Source organism: Vulpes lagopus, chromosome 5 (genome assembly GCF_018345385.1).
Source record: "Vulpes lagopus strain Blue_001 chromosome 5, ASM1834538v1, whole genome shotgun sequence".
Classification (NCBI taxonomy): Eukaryota; Metazoa; Chordata; class Mammalia; order Carnivora; family Canidae; genus Vulpes; species Vulpes lagopus.
The window spans coordinates 31,514,577-31,533,928 of record NC_054828.1 but is presented as its reverse complement, the minus strand read 5'-3'; the positions used below and the strand labels follow the sequence as shown (position 1 = coordinate 31,533,928).

General features: G+C 45.5%; 1 protein-coding gene and 1 long non-coding RNA gene across 12 annotated transcripts in view; both read left to right on the top strand.

Annotated features, from left to right (window-relative positions):
- SRBD1 (S1 RNA binding domain 1) overlaps nucleotides 1–11,869 on the top strand; it is a 320,333-nt gene extending 308,464 nt beyond the window's left edge. For 5 of the 6 annotated variants that reach the window (XR_005987873.1, XR_005987872.1, XR_005987878.1 and 2 more), the window contains 3 exons: nucleotides 7,893–8,202; nucleotides 10,792–10,917; nucleotides 11,066–11,869. The gene's annotated coding sequence lies outside the window, so the exon portion shown is untranslated. Of the gene's footprint in view, nucleotides 1–7,892; nucleotides 8,203–8,781; nucleotides 8,824–10,791; nucleotides 10,918–11,065 lie in introns of all 6 variants that reach the window. The other variant, XR_005987874.1, reaches the window with a different exon arrangement.
- Nucleotides 11,870–13,894: 2,025 nt separating this feature from the next.
- The window catches only part of LOC121492146, a 56,379-nt gene continuing 50,921 nt past the window's right edge, over nucleotides 13,895–19,352 (top strand). For 5 of the 6 annotated variants that reach the window (XR_005988118.1, XR_005988117.1, XR_005988120.1 and 2 more), the window contains exon 1: nucleotides 13,895–14,722. This is a non-coding gene — a long non-coding RNA (uncharacterized LOC121492146). The remainder of the gene's footprint in view (nucleotides 14,723–19,352) is intronic. The other variant, XR_005988122.1, reaches the window with a different exon arrangement.

The following is a 19,352-nucleotide window of genomic DNA, read 5'->3' as shown; positions in this document are numbered from 1 at the left end:
GAGAGGGGCTCACACTTGGAATTATGGTGCTGATGGCAGGCCTGATGCCCCCGCCCCGCTCAGCCACCCTCCGCCGGCCAGACTGCTGCATGGCCTTCCTCTCAGGCGCCTGTGGCAGGAGCTCTTAGGGATCCCAAGAAGAGAGGCCCCTTCTGGGAAATTAATTCTCCTCCCAAACTAGTCACTGGCTCACCTAGGCCTCCCTCACCATGTTGGTCTTCCCTCTGCAAGCTCAAGAGCAGGTTCAGCAAGTGCTGGGCAGCTACATGGTGTTGAAGGCCGGCCTCACAGGGAGCAGGGGCAGTGACCGCCCCTTTGGGGGTCCTTCCTCATACCTTCTATCCCAGGCACTCCAGGCTCCAGTCCTCATCTCCTGGGGTGGTTAGTGCTGAGGTGGAGAAACCAGTCACTGAAGTTCTGGAGAAACCCCGAGCAGTCGTGGAAGTGCAGAGGGTGGCAGTCACTGGAGAGCTGACCCGGCCAGGCTCCAGTCTCTCCCCTCCACTGGCTCGACACTCCACCAGCTAATAATCAGGACCCTGAACTTTAATCCGTATGGCTCCCTAGTACTTTGATGGTATTTTCACATATAAGCATATCATGTGAGCTGCCCAAAAAAGTCTAGAAAGTTCCCCCAAACCCTTCATTCACTTGTCTTACTAACAATGATTTAAGCTTTCTCATCTTCCCTTCAATCCCAAACTTTCAAAGAAAAGAAAGCTCCATATGCAGTACTTCCGCTTACTGACTTACAACCCTCCTCCCACATTACTTGGACTGCCTTCCTGAAGGTGACCCCTAATGTTCAGATCTAAACCTAGGGCCTTTTCTGAGTCCTTTCTGGCTCTGCTGCAGTTTTCCTGTTGCCAGCTTCCAAACCCCTCCACCTCTCCTCCTAGTGCACCCCCACCACGTCACAAACGGGTAACATGGTTCATCCAAAGGAAGAAGGTGTCTCCAGTGGTGTCATTCCAGATACCAGACGCAGACAATATATTGGGTCAAATAACAAATCTTTCAATTTGCACAACCATGAACTTGTCCCACATACAGAGGTGGCCCTAGGTCCCTCTTGGTGGGGAGCAGACATTGGGAAGTCACCCAACAGTGAGTCTCAGGCACTTCTATTTCTTTGGCCCCAGACGTTCATGGAGACCTCTGGGCTCCACGTCTTGGACTTTTGGTTCCTCCATCTGCTGAGCAGTTGGCATATCCTCCCCCTCCTGCCACCTTGTGGAGTCGAAAACTTGAAGCTGGGACCCCTGTCAGGCTTGAGTCTTGGCTTCTGCCCACCTAAAAGGAAGAGGCTTGAAGGAAAGGCCCCGTTTCCTCTGCAGGGTGTGGAGAGCTATAGCTTGTACCAGACGACGCTCGTTTATTTGAAATTGTTCCATGGTGCAAAGCCCTCTAATCGATCATTCTTTGCAAACGTCAATGGGAGAAATGTGAGTTCCGTATTTATAAAGCCAGAAAAATGGGGGCTTGTCCCCCGCCTCCCAGGTGTGTATTTAGGCACTGATGAATGACCCCGGAGTGGGTTTGTTATAGAACAAGCCCGCGCCAAAGGCAGGAACCTTGCGTCTGGAGGGAGACACAGCCTGACAATTAGGCCTCTGAGCCCGGAGGCCTGTGCTCTGGTTTCCTGAGTGTGACTATCACATCCTTAAGGCTGGGGCAACCTCAAGAGTTTTGGAATTTGGATCCTCGTTGTCTCCACGGTACCGTCCCCTGGGGTTGCTTTTTGTTCTGTTTTGGGTTTGTGTGTTTTTGGCTCTGAAGGTGAAGCTTTAAAAATCTTGGAAGCCAATACAAATCAGGGCAGGAGAACAAAAGTCTTATTCCAGTCTTGTCCCGAGAGGAGAGTCGTGAGGAATAGGAGTTAATGTTCCAAAGACTCTTTGAAGTCGTTCGATGGGGAGTTCCTCACAGACCTGGGGCATCCGGCGTGATTGGGTGGGCATCCCCCAGGAGCCCCGGCCTTCCCCAGCTCCACCCTGGGGAACGTGCAGGCCTGTGCCAAAGAGCGACCCCTGACCCCGACTCCCTCCCGGGCTTCCCTCCCTCCTCCAAGCCAGCCTCTCCTTTCCTGCCCTCCAAACAATGGTGCACTTTGTTTTAAAAAGGGTGGTGAAATAGGAATCACGCTTTCAAAGTCACATTTAGAAAAAGGGATAGGAGTGAAAAATTAGGACCCTCTAAGCCAATGGTGTGTGCTGCTTGGCTCCTGCGGGTCCTGCATCTTTCGGAAGGGCATCCCCAGGTGAGGTCCGGGCGGAGTTGGCGTCTGACCCGCGCCTTGTGTTTCATGCGCTGTGGGAAAAAACCCAGCTGCTGTGAAAGGGTTAAAAATGAGCTCTCTTGGTCAAGAGCCCCAAGCAACAGGCACGTTCAGTTTCAGTCAGGAAGAAAAACAAGTGTTTGGTTAGTAACGGGATATGGCTGGAGCTGGGCCTTGGCCTGCAGTCCCTCTGCAGGTTGCGAGGTGGGGATGGCCCAGTTCTTGCGGTTATTTGGGGGCGGAATGGAGGCAGGCAGCCCAGAAGGTCGGGTCTGGGAGGTGCCACCCACCCCTCCTTTACACAGAAGGGAACGAAGGCCCAGGGCAGGCTGGGGACTCCACCTGGGTCATCCTAGCGAGTGGCACAGCCATCCCAGTTCCGGAGTCCTTTCTGGAAAGCACTGGGTTGCATGGAAGGTAGATTCAGGCAGACGGGGACTTAGGGTTCTTTCAGCCTCTTCTTGGCTGGGTTACCTCTTGTTCATCTAGATCCCTCCTCTTTGAAATGGGGTTTTAAAATAGCTCTTTGGGGCAGTCTGGGTGGCTCAGCAGTTTAGCGCCGCCTTCAGCCCAGGGCATGACCCTGGAGTCCCGGGATCGAGTCCCACATCAGGCTCCCTGCATGAAGCCTGTTTCTCCCTCTGCCTGTGTCTCTGTCTCTGTCTCTCTCTCTCTCTCTCTGTGTCTCTCATGAATAAATAAATAAAATCTTTTAAAAAATAAAATAGCTCTTTGAAGAAAAAATAAATAAAAAAAAATAGCTCTTTGGCTGGGTTTTGCGTATTAAATGAGATGGTGCATATGAGCCCAGAGGCTGACACACTCAGAAAGTGCTTTTTCCGGGCCTGCCAGGAAGTGTCCCGGGTGTGGGACTGGTCTTGCAGAGGAAACAGCCTCCTCCGAATCAGTACATCAAGTATATCAGTGCAGATGCAAATAAAGCCTCGGAACCCCCTCCACCCCACCCCCGTGGAAGTCCTGTATACTCCCGCCCCCTTAGTGGGGGAGCCCCACATCAAAGGCAAAGGCAAACGGGATGGGGAAAATAAAAGAGCCTTTTCTGAGCAAAGGGGAACTCGCCCCAGAGAAGCGCTGAGTTAACGGGGCCCAAAGCCGGCCTGTGAAGTTAGAGAGGCCTGGAGATTAGAAGGCCAAGAGGAAATAATGCTTTTCTTGTCTTGGCTGCGGGGGCAGAAGGAGAGCAACAGCTGGCAGGCATATGCAGCCTGTTAGGGGCACACTCCCATCAGACAGAAGGAAATCCTGCCCCGGGCTGGCAGGGCCAGAGCAGCCACTGGGGAGCAGGCTGGGGGTCTGGGGGAATCTGAGCCGTTGCTGCCAAGGCTCCAGGCCGCGTGTCCCCCTCAACCCCCACCCGCCTACCCCATGGCTGCCTGAGCAGGGGCCTCCCTCCCCAGCCACTGGCCCCCAAGGGCCTCCCCTTTCCCAGGAGGTATCAGATCCAGTGATGCTATGGACAGAAACTCCGAGGAAGCCTGGAGTTGATTCTGTGTCCACTTCAAAATCCAGATGAGCCCCCTTCGTCTTGTCGATGCCCGGATAGGTGACTTTGACCCACTCCACAGTCTGGAATCCTTCTCCTCAGCCAGGCTAGACAGAGAGTGGCGTTCTTTATTCCCCCTCTAACTTTTCCTTGGTTTCTTTTACTGGCCAAGCAATCAACCTCCTAAGAAAGGAACCAAGGCCCGCCTGTCATCCCCTCCTGGACCCTCAGCCCCTGAGCCTTCGGACCATGTGACACGATGCCCGGCATTAGCGTCTGCTAATTAATCGGAAAACTGGCTCCCCATTGGCCCATAGCTTTTTACAGACCTGAATTAAACGAAGTGTTTATGTGACAGATATGTGGGAGGGATTTCAGATATAATCACCATCAATCTGGCTGCAGCCAAAATAAATTCTGTGAAAAGTAAAACAAACTATTGCACAGACAAAGTAGGCCTTAGGGGTCTCCAGCAATAATCTGTGTTTTCTAATTTAACCTCGTCTAATATTTCTACTCTTTTGGGCGTAGATAGGATCTCTGCACACAGGGCACTCTTGCTGCAGCTGACGAGGTGGCGGGGGGAGGGGGAGAGACACATGCTCCTGCCCCCTAAGTGGAGGGAGAGGGGAAGGGATGTTGCATATTTACATTCAAATTCTTAGTTCAAACAAACGGGCTCTGGCTGGGCACGGGGTAGGATGGGATGGGAGTTGGAGGTGGGCGAGGAGAAGCCTGGCTGTAAGGTGGGGGGTAGGGTGGCATGCGATGGTCTCCCTTCCTCCAACCTGCTAAGGTTAAGGCCATGGTAGAGGAATCAGAAACTGCTGGTTTCTTCGGAGAGGGGCTGGCCTTGGTGTGTGCCTGAGGTGTGTGGGTTTGCTGAGCACTTCCTCTCTCTCCATCGGCTCATTTAGCTCCTATAAGGAAACCGTGAGGAGACTAAAGCTCAGACACATAGTAACTACTCGCCTTGCTCTATGGCCATGACATTGGGCTTTGACCCTGACTCTGAAAGCCTGGGCAGTCTCTCTCCACAATACCCAGCCAGATAAAGATGTGGTCTATGTATACAATGGAATATTACTCAGCCATCAGAAAGGACAAATACCCACCATTTGCTTCCATGTGGATGGACCTGGAGGGTATTATGTTGAGGGAAATAGGTCAATTGGAGAAAGACAATCATCATATGGTTTCACTCATATGTGAAGCATAAGAAATAGTGAAAGGGACCATAAGGGAAAGGAGGGGGACTGAGTGGGGGAAAATGAGAGAGGAAGACCAAACATAAGAGACTCCTAACTCTGGGAAACAAGCAAAGGGTGGCAAAAGGGGAGAAGAGTGGGAGATGGGGTGACTGGGTGACGGGCACTAAAGAGGGCACTTGATGGGATGAGCATTGGGTATTATACTATGTGCTGCAAATTAAATTTAAATAAAATATTCAAAAGCAAATACATAAATAAAGAGGACCCAGGCTTCGCCATTCTTCCCTGGGAAGAGGCCTCTAGGCACTGTGGTCAGCCCTGCCCTGCATCCTTCTCTCCCTTACAGCTCGGGCTGCTTCACGCCCCCTTTCCCTGGCTCTCCCCTCGTTGGCCCAGCCTATCCCCAATTCCCAAACCAGGTCTGGAGTAAGGAAGGAGATGTTGAGGGTCTCCAGATGACCCGCCGCCCGTCCTGCCTGGCTGGTAACTGAGCACAGCACTGGCCTCCTGCCTGAGCTCCAGGTCCTTTTCTCCCTCAGGGCCTTGCCCTAGTGGCCAACCTAGGGTCCCAGTAGCCCCCCAGGAGCAAAGATTCCCACATGCTCCATACAGATGTCTGGGTGCTGGAGGCCGGCTCTCCCACTGGCCTGTACCCAGGCTTGGCACACTTACTGAGATTCCACAACATTGGGGAAACCCCCTCCTTCTTCACCCCTGCCCCCTTCTCCCCACTGCTTAGCACTTGCCTAGGCCTGGCTCTAGAGGAAGTCATGCCCATTGAACCCAGTGCCTGCCCGTCAGCTCTGAATTGCTGTCCTGGCTCCTGTGCTGCCACATAGGTGGGTCTGGTGCCACATTCTGTCCCTTCCTCAATATCTAGAATTGCTATATGTAGCATTCTTGGTGCTATGCCGTACTGTCCTGCGATGTGTCCTTCAGCTCCTCTGAAGATCTAGCATGAAGCATATGTTTGTCCGGCATTTTTTTCCCATCTGCCCCTTTATTCCTCTTTGTAAGAACCCCACCTGGAGTCAAAAGGTCCACACTCAGTGGGAGAAGATACTACATCAGTGTTCAGGTCACAGCACTCCTTTTTCCCTCAACAGAAGTTACTGGGACAGAGTCCTGGCTCCCTGATAACCCTGCAGCACCAAAGGGAATTGATTCTATCACACTTAAGCTCATAGATACTTGAATAGAGCAGAGGGAAAACCTCTGTATGAAATAGAAGTATGTTTGTGACTACCCTTCCTCCCTCCCTTCCTTCCTTCCTTCCTTCCTTCCTTCCTTCCTTCCTTCCTTCCTTTCTTCCTCCCTTCTTTTCCTTTCTTCCTCCTTTCCTTTCCTTTCCTTTCCTTTCCTTTCCTTTCCTTTCCTTTCCTTTCCTTTCCTTTCCTTTCCTTTCTTTTCCTTTCCTTTCCTTTCCTTTCCTTCTTTCTTTTTCTTTTCTGTTCTGTTCTGTTCTTTTTTCTTTTCTTTTTTTCTTCCTTCTTTTCTTTCTTTCTTTCTTTCTTTTTCTTTCTTTCTTTTCTTTTCTTTCTTTCTTCTTTCTTTCCTTCTTTCCTTCTTTTCTTTCTTCCCATAATATCTATTGAGGATCTACTATGTGCCAGATGCTGGGATACATCCGTGAATTGAAAATATCTGCCTCCCTGGAGTTTGCATTCTAAGAGCTATAGGCAGGTGATAAATAGGAATCATAAACAATAAGAAATGTATAGATTGTGACAGAAGGCAAAAAATGCCCATGAATGAAGGAGCAAGGTAAGAGTGATTGGAAGTGCTGGAGGAGGGGTTGAGTCAGGGGTTCACACAGGGGCAGGCCTTATAGAGGAGATAACGTGTGAACATAGATGTGAGGGAAATGAGGATGCTAGCCGGGAACATAACTCGGGAAGGGTATTCCAGGCAAAGGGAACAGCCAGTGCAAAGGCTCTGAGGCAGGGCTATGTCTGGCACATTTAAGGAACAGCAAGGAGGCCAAAGTGACCAGGGTGAAGTGAGCACTAGGGAAGTAGAAGGAGGTGAAGTCGGAGTTGAGGTCAGAAAGACAACAGGAAGCAGATCGTGGAGGGCCTTGCAGGCACCATAAGGACTTGAACTCTTTTCTATCTCTACTTGAGTAAATTCATAAAGGCCAGTCTCTCTGATTAGTCAAGCTAGAGTTCAAGGTATTCAACAAACATTTCTTGATTTGGTATGCCAAGTCCTGAGACGTACACTGATGAGTAGGGCCGTCTCTGTCTTCTAGAAGTTCAACTTCAAACCCCAGTGGTTGCAGCAGCATGGTGTGACCAGGAGCTGGGAGGCCTGGGTTCCAGTCCTGCCCTTCCATTTAACCTTAGCCATTTGCCAAACCCAGCTTCCCATTACTGGAGAGAATTATCTATGTTGCAGTCATCTCCTGGGTGCTATGGCGATCAAATGGAGGAAGGCACGCAAAGACTCCTTGAAAACTGAACAGCCCTGTATAATTAGAGGAGGGGATTAGGGAGTCAGGTCAACATGGTTCCTGCCCTGTGTCCCTTTCCTTGAGCCAGAAGACTCAGTCTGTGTTACAATCTTTGGGATGCCCTCTACTCTCTCTGTGACCTCATTGGCACTTACTCCACCTGGTGAGAACCACCACAGCCATGCATTTGGGTTGGTGCAGATCTCCAGCAAGAGAAATACATCCAGGGGTATCTGCTTTGCAAAGGACATTTACCCATGTCCTTCTCTGTGTCATGCTCCTCTGATCAGCTAAAGCTACACCGAGGGTGAACTTTTAAAGTCAAGTATGCATGACTCCAACCAACAATAACAAAAACAGGCCTGCAGGTTGCCAAGCACGGTGAGCTTTTAAAATGCATTCAGACAGTGTGAGGATATTAATAGGGAGACACGTATCTCGTTTCAGGCTACAAAGCAGATCCCACAGTGGGACATGGAAATGCTGGCTGCTCCGAGGTTAGCTTGAACCGAGGAGAGGGACTCGGCTGGAATACAGACATGCCTCAGGCTGTGTCTCAGGCGCCGGGCTTCCAGCTCCGACAACATAGACTGTCAGCGCAGCTCTGCTGTGAGTGGAACTGGACACTCGGTGATGGCCAAAAACAACAGTTGACTAAAATAATGAAGCAACATGTGGATGGTGATGGAGGTGGAGAAAAATAGAGCCGGATGGGCCCTCTGGAAATCATCTTGAACCCTCTTCCTTTCTTTCACAGGTAAGGACACTGAGACCTGCAGGTCATGTTGTGACTACAATAACGATGAGACATCATTCTTACCATGAGTGCATTTGCCTCCTCTGGGGTCACAGCATTCTGAATGTCCTCAGTGACTCTTTTTGTGTCACAGTGACCCTCTGGACACAAGACTAGCCAAATGGACACTTGGGGGTCCTGTTGTGGAGAGGGACTATGTTGTCACAGTGGAAGGAGCACTGGATAATCCATCTGGAGATCTGGTCTGAGGCCTGGCTCGGATTTATGTACTGGGTGACATTTATCTCCTCATCTGTTTTCCTCACTGCAAAATGTGAGATGTAGGTAGCTAAAGCAATGTGTGTTAAAAGACTGAAAATCAGGGTGCCTGGGTGGCTCAGTGGTTGAGTGTTTACCTTTGGCTCAGGTCGTGATCCCAGGGTCCCAGGATCGAGTCCCACATCAGGCTCCCCTGGAGAACCTGCTTCTCCCTCTGCCTATGTCTCTGCCTCTCTCTGTGTGTCTCTCATGAATAAATAAATAAAGTCTTTAAAAAAAAGACTCTGAAAATCAAAATTACACTCCACCTCTCTTTTCCAGATTCCAACCTGTCATTTGTGAGGACATGGTTCCGAATGAGGGGTGAGTCTCTGAATAGAGGGTGCAGGGAAGCTAGTTGCCCCCAAATGGACCTTTCTCATCACATTCTGCAGGGCTCTTCTCTGTGGTGGTGAAGAGAACGAACCCAAGAGCCAGCCATGTGGGTTTAAATCCCCGGCTCTATCACCTGCTATGGGCTTGCCTTGGACATATTATTTTGCTTCTCTGTGTCTCCATTTCTGATTTTTAAAATGGGGATAATAAGAGAATTTAGACCACACAGTCATTCTGAGAAATAAGTGAATTAGTATAAGTCAAAGTTTATAGAACCATGCCTGGTTCATGGTAAGTGCTACAAAAGTTTTCTGTTATTATTATTATTATTATCAGACTACATAAGCTATCATGTGCAACGTAATGGATTACCTATCTGATCTGCCTCCCCTACTCAGAATATCACAGCCAGAACGGAGTCCTTTTTTCTCTGCTCTCAGTGCTTAACACCATGTCAGGAGCATATTAAGTGCTCAATAAACCCTTGTGGGTTAAATGATTGGGCACAGTCTATGTAATTATGTCTATGGCATCATTCACATCATTTTTCTCCAGTAAACCTCAAAGGACAAGCATTATGTCTATTATACCTCTATGTCCTTCCTTCAAATTGTCTTGTTTAAAAAAACTCCCAAGTCTCATTTTTGTCTAAATAACAAAGAAAGTTGCCTTGGAGTTTTATTTTACTTGTTTATTTTTAAAAGATTTTGTTTATTTATTCATGAGAGGCACACAGAGAGAGGCAGAGACATAGGCAGAGGGAGAAGCAGGCTCCCCACAGGGAGCCCAATGTGGGACTCAATCCCAGGACCCTAGGATCACAACCTGAGCCAAAAGCAGACGCTCAACCACTGAGTCACCCAGGTGCCCCTGCCTCGGAATTTTAACCAGTACAACTACAACCTAGAAACAAGTGAAACTCCATTGGTAAAAGTTTTTCCACTTGGAGTCGTGGGCACAACCTTACTGTTTGTGACATGGTTTCAAGAACAGAATCTAGGGCTGGGTTCTATTTGAAGAGTAATTAGGATAAAAGAAGATGCCTGCCAAAGTCTTTGGGATCATCTGGCATGAAGGAAAACAAAGACCTTAAACAAGTGAACACAGCCTCCAGGAGAAGACGGATGCCCTAAGGATATGCAGCATGGTGGAGGGAGATCAGAGTGGAGTGGGGGTGGGGGGGGTGTAATTTCCTAGAAGTGGATTTTAAGCCACTGGTTCCACTTCCTGTTCTTAATCTCATGTTATGCACAATATCCTGAAACTGACACCCGAGAGACTATCTAGCAATTTGGGTTTTGCCTAAGAGTGCTGCTGGGGAAACAGCTCCCTTCCTATTGTGTTCTTAATTTCCTATGTCCAATAGTATTCTTTTTTTTTTTAAGTTTTTATTTTAATTCCAGTTAGTTAACATACAGTGTAATATTAGTTTCAAGAGTATAGTAACTCAACGCTTTCATACATCACCCAGTGCTCATCACAGGTGCCCTCCTTAATCCCCATCACCTATTTGAACCCATTCCTCCCATCCACCTCCCCTCTAGTAACCATCAGTTTGTTCTCTGTAGTTAAGAGTCTGTTTCTTGGGGATCCCTGGCTGGCACAGCGGTTTGGCGCCTGCCTTTGGCCCAGGGCGCGATCCTGGGGATCCGGGATCGAATCCCACGTCAGGCTCCCGGTGCATGGAGCCTGCTTCTCCCTCTGCCTGTGTCTCTGCCTCTCTCTCTCTCTCTGTGTGACTATCATAAATAAATAAAAAAAATTTAAAAAAAAAAGAGTCTGTTTCTTGGTTTGCCTCTCTCTCTTCCTTCCCCCAGTAGTATTCTTAATACAACAAAATATAATCCCTTCAAGGTTTGTTTATATTGTTTATAATACTTAAACAAGATAAGTTAGGAATGGATCATCAGGAATATCGACTTGCTCTCTTCACCTATTTTATGGTATGATTTCTAGGCCAATAAACACACAACAGGATCCATCAGCTGAGCCAAGAACAGAGATATGGTCAATTGTCTGCTAAGACAGCTGCAAACAATTCCTTCAGTCCCTGGACATTTGTGTCATGCTTCCCATCAAGAGGTAGAGACTATTTCTCCTCTCCTTGAATCTGGGGCTGGCCTTGTGACTTGCTGTGACCAAGAGAATTCTGCAGACACAATGCTGTGCCTGTCTGAGCCTTGTAAGAGGCCTTTCATGGGCCTGACAGGTTTTACTTTCACTCTTCTAGAGCTCTGAGCCACCATGTAAGGACCCTGCTGGAGAAGGGGGACAGCCGTCCCCCACAGCCCTTTCCAGCTTCTTCAACCAAGGAGAGCCTGGGACTGTGACACTATCTTGATCTTCCAGCCTCAATCAAGATCCTCTCCCTCAACACCACTTGGAAATGAGATAAGCTGTCTCCCCAAAACCCTGTCCAATTGGTATCACCATGAATGTACAGTTACTGTTTTGGTCTGCTTTGATTTGGAATGTTTTGTTACACAGCAGTATTTCCCTGAAACAAGGGATAGCACTGATCTATATTGTCTGAGATCTCCTCCTGTGTGTTCTCTTCTTTGGATTAGGACAAGCCAGGAGAAATCTTGGGTACTTCTCTCTCCCCATTGCTCATACTAGACATGGCTGGTTGATTCAATGCTCTTTCCCTTTTAGTCCAGACTCTGCCTTAAACCTCACTGTGGAGCTCTAGACGGCAACTACTAAGTCATGAGCCTAGGTCTTTGAACTGAAACGATTTGCCATTCTAGGGTTAGTCATCATGTTTCAAAAGGAAAAGGGGAGTGATGTCCCCTCGTAATCCACTAGTACCTTCTAGAGCCACAGAATGCTAAAGATGATAGAACTTTACAGATCCTCTAACCTAGTGGTTCTGAACCCTGGTTGCAGACTAAAATTACCTGTCCTACTTCATTGTTTGTTTTATTTTGTATTTTCAAGACAGACTTTAAAAAAATAAACAGAATTAAAAGGTTTTAACAGGGGCAGCCCGGGTGGTTGAACGGTTTAGTGCCGCCTTCAGCCTGGAGCATGATCCTGGAGACCTGGGATCGAGTCCCACATCGGGCTCCCTGAATAGAGCCTGCTTCTCCCTCTGACTGTGTCTCTGCCCGCCCCCGCTCATGAATAAATAAATAAAATCTTTTAAAATAAATAAATAAATGAATACCTTTAACATGATTATAGATTAATACTACAGACACCTTAAGCTCAAAACTATAAACATAATTCAGATTACAAAGGTTATTTGACAAGAATTTTAGGTTACAAACATAAAACACGACCTTTTTTATATTATCCAAGTAACTGCAATGAATCTATCTTTAAGGACATCAGTACAGTCTTTTTAAAAACTATTTTACCTGGAATCACTTAAATTTTTAACCATTCTAAAAGTATGAAAATTTAAACATTTTACTGTATTTTTTCTATATATTTTGAGTAGAAAATACAGTTCCAGGGATGCCTGGATGGCTCAGTGGTTGAGCATCTGCCTTCAGCTCAGGGCGTGATCCCGGGGTCTTCAGGTGAATCCTGCATCAGGTTCCCTGTGGGGAGCCTGCTTCTCCCTCTGCCTGGGTCTCTGCCTCTCTGTGTACCTCATGAATAAATAAATAAAATCTTAAAAACAAAAAAACCAAAACAGTTCCAAGTAGATATTACTACACATGATTGAAAGGAAAAAAATGTTTCAAATACAATTTCACCAACTAACTGTAAGAGGAATTAGAGGTGAAAAGATTTATGAAAATTCTTCTGCACCCTTCCTATTTAGTAGGGTAGCATGCCTTGTCTCCTATACTTTTAGTGTCAATACTTTATAAACAAATGTTACTGCATGTTAATGCTACATTTCTTAGGTTTAATGAGGGAAAATGAGGTGGAAGAGACCTCAGGTAAGATCCCAGAGATGATGTTTCATAGTGTAGGCTCCATATTTAAGTGTGTTCTAACGTTTATGATAAAAGGTGCTTTCAACTATACTAGTTTTTCCGCTAACACTGGATCTGCTGAGGACTCATTTCTTAATGCAGATACCACAATATTTCTATAATTGCTTTTTGAAGTATTCAACCTTTGAACATCTAAATGCTAAACAGACTAAAAAATAAACACCAGTTTGTGAAACAGGGCTCTTTTAATGTTTTTTTTTTTTTTCTACAATAGAATAAATAGTTCTCTTGGTGATTGCAGATATGTCAGGCTGTTTGGTGGTATTCGGAACCACCCCAGTACTGCTGCTTTTCCTGACTGGTGTGTGGTCTTCAGTAATTATAAGGACTTACTTGTCTGAAACTGCTGTCAGACCAGCAAAACTGCCTTTCCTCCATCACTTTCAGGATCATTGGTATCTGGGCATATTTTTCTCCAAATCATGTCCCAAGGCCCAACTCACTCACCTTCATCTCAATGATGGTACCTTTGGTAATAACACCCAAAGTTGTATATAGTAGGGATGCGGGATTTGTTTTTACACCAAGAATTGGCATGCAAAAGGTAGTTTTCAATTCAGAATATGTTACAGGGGCCTTTTTGCAATGTAAGCCCATTGGCCTAATGAATCTCTCATCTTTAGGTGGTTTTCCAGTAAAGCCATTTCCAGCAAAGCAGACTTTAGTAACCATCCTCTTCCATGCTTTGTTCTTTCTCTTCCTTGTTCGGATAACTTTTAATATTTCTCTTTCTTCTTGGGCACGAACTTTGGGAAAAGGGACTTCCCATTTTCCTGCTTTTTCTTTGCATTTTTTTTTTTTTTTTAGAGATTCTATTTTTTTATTGACAGAGAGAGAGCATAAGCAGGGGAAGTGGCAGGGAGAGGGAGAAGCAGACTCAGCGGGGAACCTGATTCGGGGCGCCATCCCAGGACCCCAGGATCATGACCTGAGCCGAAGGCCGATGCCTAACGGACTGAGCCACCTAGGTGCCCTCTCTCTTTTTTTTTTTTAAAGGGGGGGGGCTACATCATCAGCATTTCTTTAGTTTTCTTTTCTTTTTTTTTAAAAATATTTTATTTATTTATTCATAAAGACACAGAGAGAGAGGGGGGCAGAGGAACAGGCAGAGGGAGAAGCAGGCTCCATGCAGGGAGCCCAGTGTGGAACTCGATCCAGGGTCCCCAGGATCACACCCCAGGCTGCAGGAGGCGCTAAACCGCTGCGCCACCAGGGCTCTTTGCATTTCTGCCCAGGTAGGTGCCCTCTCTTTGCATTTCTGTTTAATGATAGTGGAAAGGACTTTAGTTGGGGACTGTCCCTCCCTGTCCTGTAGACATGCAGGTATTGCCTGTCCTTGCAGAGTCTCCCTGCAGAGTCTTCCCATCATTCTTTTGTTTGGAGCTTCTCTTTTCACGCGTCTTGATAGTCTTTTTCATTTGTATTTTCTCAGCCTGGCGCTGTTGATAGTAGAGCTCAGCTTTCAAACCAATCATCTTTTTTTGCCTTCTTTGAATGTTCTTGAACCTCCTGACCTTCCTTTTTTCTCTTTTTCTCCTGGTAATCCAAACGATGGCCAAAGTGCTTCTGCTGGAATTCAAAATATTCGTTTGGTGGCATGGTGATGGCACAGAGGCACTGGGGCAAAGAAGCTCTCAATTTTCAGGTCTCAAACCCATGAGCTGATTCCATGCAATGCACAATGGGAAAAAGACTACCTGGGCAGCTTTAAAAATTGAACTGATGTCTGGGCCTCACCTCCCACTGGTTCCAACTCAGTTGGGCCTCTTTATTTTAAACTATGCATGTTTCATAGCACTGAAGAAACTTGACTTCACAAATTAGGGCCCGAAGAAGCAGATCACAGCTGGCTGAACCCTACTGAGGAACTATTTGGAGGGTTCTTGGGAAATCATGGGCAATCTGTCCAAGGACTCAGAGCACTGGAAAGACGGGTAGGTTTCCTACAGGGGGAATGAGGGTTCACTTGAGGGCAAAAGGAGAGAAGTGCAGACACCCAGGAGAACCAGCTCCTAGGTCTGAGCGTAGACCTCCCTACCCTTCTGTCAGGAAAACCCAGGAGCTGATCCGTGAGGGCAGTTTTAATATATGACTCCTGATGTGAGTGGAAGGTACTGTGTGTGTTTTGAGGTTTTTCCTGTGGAGAATTTCTTAAACCTCAGACTGGATTGTCAGAGAATTGAGATGAGGTATGAAGGGCATGAGAGATGTGTTGTTCAGGGAAGTTCAAGGCGCCTTCTCTCCTGGCATGTTTGGCAGGAGTACTAAAACAAAAGGAAGGGACTAGAAACCTTATGACAGTAAAATTTCAAGGCTTCTTTTTTTTGGTAAAATATGACTTGTCAGGTGTGTGATTTGGTAGCTTTGATGCAAATATAAAATAAGTCTCACCTCTTTGCTGAAATCTGAAGAGTTTTCTTCATATCAATAAAAACCATGAGTGCGGTAAAATTGCTTTTGATCACCTCGAAGGAAAGGTATGAGGAATTTTCAGACTGTTACCATAATTAAAGTGCTTGAGATAAAAAATCTCTTACTTGAGTATCTCTCCTTCTGTCCTGTCTTAAAAGGCATTTCTGGAGAAAAGCACACTCACCTACTTCAGTATTGTTTTGATCTCACTGTGTAGTTTGAAGAACACTACAGCTTTCAGTGACAGCAGGAAAATTATCTTGTAGTTGAAAACACTACAAACCACAAATGGCATTGGAATTTGTAAAAATGAACCACATTTCTCTTCGCAGCCTCGGTCGAAATGGATGGTTTCTAAAGAACTCATTTTTGTCAGCAAAGGAATTGCCTTGGAGACCTTCTTTTTTCTTTTCCTGGGTCTGCTTCTTGTTCTCCGCCTGGAGGGTCATGGTGCCCGACTTGCTCTTTCTACTGGTCTTTTTAAAATCTCTGTTTGTCTTCACTATATATACTAATCACTGCTTTTATTCCATGAGCATAGACCAACAATGGGAGAGGGATCATTTCTCAAGTGAATGCCCCCATTTCCTAACACTTTGAGTATCACAATGGGTCATCCCAGCTCCATCCCACCTGCTTCAATCATCCTAGGCTCTCTCCAGATTTAATAGCCTGGCCTTCAAGACCCTCTATAATATAGTCTGTTATCTCTGGCACTCACCTCACTTGAAAACTTGGATCCAACTTTGCTGCTTTACTTGCTCCTATTCCCGTTCCTGGCACCTTGGCTTTCATCCTGCCAGAAATGTCTTCCTCTGGTACGATTCCTGCAAGATCCAGCTCACTTCCACCTCTGCTGGGAAGCTTCCCTCAGTTATCCTGTTCAAGTCCCTTGAACTTTAGTGGGAATTATTTGAGACTGATCATACCCTAACTTACATTTTTCTTTTTTTAATTTAAATTCAATTAGCCAACATATAGTACACCATTAGTTTCAGATGTAGAGTTTACTAATTCATTGGTTGCATATAACACCCCGTGCTCATCATATCATGTGCCCTCCTTAATGCCCATCACCCAGTTACCCCAAACCCCTTGCTACCTCCCCTCCAGCGACCCTCAGTTTGTTACCTATAGCTAAGAGTCTGGTGGTTTGTCTCCCTCTTTGATGACTTCCCATTCAGTTTTCCCTCCCTTCCCCTCTGATCTTCTGTGCTGTTTCTTATATTCCTTATATGAGTGAAACCAAATGATAATTGTCTTTCTCTAATTGAGTTATTTCACTCAGCATAATACCCTCTAGTTCCACCCGTGTTGATGTAAATGGGAAGATTTCATCCTGTCTGATGGCTGAGAAATATTTTAGTGTGTGTGTGTGTGTGTGTGTGTGTGTGTGTATCTCGTATCTTTTTTTTTGTATGTTAACTAGGTGGAATTTATTTATTTTTTTATAAATTTATTTTTTATTGGTGTTCAATTTACCAACATACAGAATAACACCCAGTGCTCATCCCATCAAGTGCCCCCCTCAGTGCCCATCACCCATTCACCCCCACCTCCCGCCCTCCTCCCCTTCCACCACCCCTAGTTCGTTTCCCAGAGTTAGGAGTCTTTATGTATCTCGTATCTTCTTTATCCCTTTGTCTGTCGATGGACATTTGGGCTCTTTTGGCTGTTATAGACATTGCTGCTAAAACATTGGGATACTGGTGTCTTCAGATCACTACATTTGTATCTTTGGGGTAAATACCTAGTAGTGCAGTTACTGGGTCGTAGGGTAGCTCTATTCTTAACTTCTTGTAGAATCTCCATACTGTTACCCAGAGTGGCTGTACCAGCTTGCATTTCACCCCAACAGTGTAAGAGCATTCCCCTTTCTCCGCATCCTTTCCAACATTTGTTGTTTCCTGTCTTGTGAATTTTAGCCATTCTGACTGGTGTGAGTTAGTTATTTCCTTGTGATTTTGATTGATATTTCCTTAATGCTGAGTGACGTAGAGCATTTTTTCATATATGTGTTGGCCACTTGTATGCCTTCCTTGGAGAAATATCTGTTCATTTCTTCTGCCTATTTTTTGACTGGCTTATCTGGTTTTTGGGGTGTTGAGTTTGATAAGTTCTTTGTAGATCTTGGATACTAGCCCTTTATCTGGTATGTCATTTGCAAATATCTTCTCCCATTCGATACAGAATTCTGATGGATTCCTGTCTCACATTTAGGTCGTTCATCCATTTTGAGTTTATCTTTGTATATGGTGTAATAAAATGGTCCAGTTTAATTTTTCTACATGTAACTGTCCAATTTTTCCAACACCATTTGTTGAAGACACTGTCTTTTTTCCATTGGATATTCTTTCCTGCTTTCTTAAAGTTTAGTTGACCATAGAGTTGAGGGGCCATTTCTGGGTACTCTATTCTGTTCCATTGATCTATATGTCTGTTTTTGTGCCAATACCATACTGTCTTGATGATTACAACTCTATAACAGAGCTTGAAGTCCAGAATTGTGATGCCACCAGCTTTGGTTTTCTTTTTCAACATTCCTCTGGCTATTCAGGGTCTTTTCTGAAATCAGTTGCATTTCTATATGCTAAAAATGAGACAGAAAAAAAAGAGAAATTAAGGAATTGATCCCACTTACAATTGAGCCCAAAACCATAAAATACCTAGGAATAAACCTAATCAAAGAGGTAAAGGATCTGTACTCAGCTTTTTAAGCATTATGTTCTTTGGGATAGGTTCTCCTCCAAGGAATAAGATCAGAAAGAGAGATTCTATTTTTTTCCTCATACAATATGGAATACACATAGGTGATTCTAGGGTCAATTCATTCAGTAGTTTAATCATGTCTGGGTTTTGAGTCATGTCTCCAAGTTTTCCTTGGTTTTTCCTTTGTGATCATGAGATGGTGTTCACAGCTTCCAACAGCATATCTTCACATGGCTTAAAGAGAAAATGGAAGGGGGAAAAACTATTTTCTGCAGCCCCCTTTTTTATCATGTGGAAAAATCTTTCCCAGACTCCTCTCTGAAGTCTGCACTCTGATATTTTTGGTATGGACTGGACTAATGTTTCTTATAAGCCAGTCACTGGCAAAGGGAATCAGATTTCCATGATTAGCTTAAACCAAACATGATTCACCTGAAACTGGAGGAAGGCCATATTTTTCCTAAAGACATTGTCACCCAATACTTGCTTGATATTCAAGTTTTTTAAAAAAGATATTTTAGAAGATTTTATTCATTTATTTATGAGATACACAGAGAGAGGCAGAGACATAGTAGGGAGAGAAGCAGGCTCTCTGCAGGGAGCCTGATGCGGGACCCAATCCCAGGTCTGGGAATCACACCCTGAGCCAAAGGCAGATGCTCAACCATTCAACCGCTGAGTCACCCAGGTGTCCCAAAGATTTTTATTTATTTATTTGAGAGAAAAAACAAATAGGGGGAAGGGCAGAGAGAAAAGGACAAGCAGACTCCCCACTGAGCAGGAAGGCCAACATGAAGCTGAATCCCAGGACCCCAAGATCATGACCTGAGCTGAAGGCAGATGCTTAACTGACTGAGCCACCCAGGTGCCCCCTTGATATTCAATTTTTTTTAGCAAGGAAAAAAGATGAGATTACCTTTGGAGAGACAACCAACAGTGTCTGCCACATAGCATCTCCTGAATATATTGACTCAAATGCCTATACCAAAGGCCTAGCAGAGGGAAAGGCATGCTTATTTCTAGGCCTAAAAACCATTTGCAGCAATTTTCACCATCACCTATAAGATGAATGGATTTCAACAAAAATTCAAGAAACATACAAAAAAGTAAGGAAAAAGACACTATCAAGAGACAAAGCAGCCAACAGGGTGAGACTGAGTTGGACTGATCAGACAAAATTTTAAATAACTGTGATTTCTATGGTAAAGATTCTAATGAAACAGATGGACAATGCACAATAGCAGATGGGAAATTTTAGTAGAGAGATATAAATAATAAGAAAATATCAAATGGAAGTCCTAGAAATGTAGGACATAGTAACAGAATTGAAGAATGCCTTCAACAGGCTCATTAGTAAACTTGATACACCCAGGAAAGAGGGCAGCCCAGGTGGCTCAGTGGTTTAGCACTGCCTTCAGCCAAGGGTGTGATCCTGGAGACCCA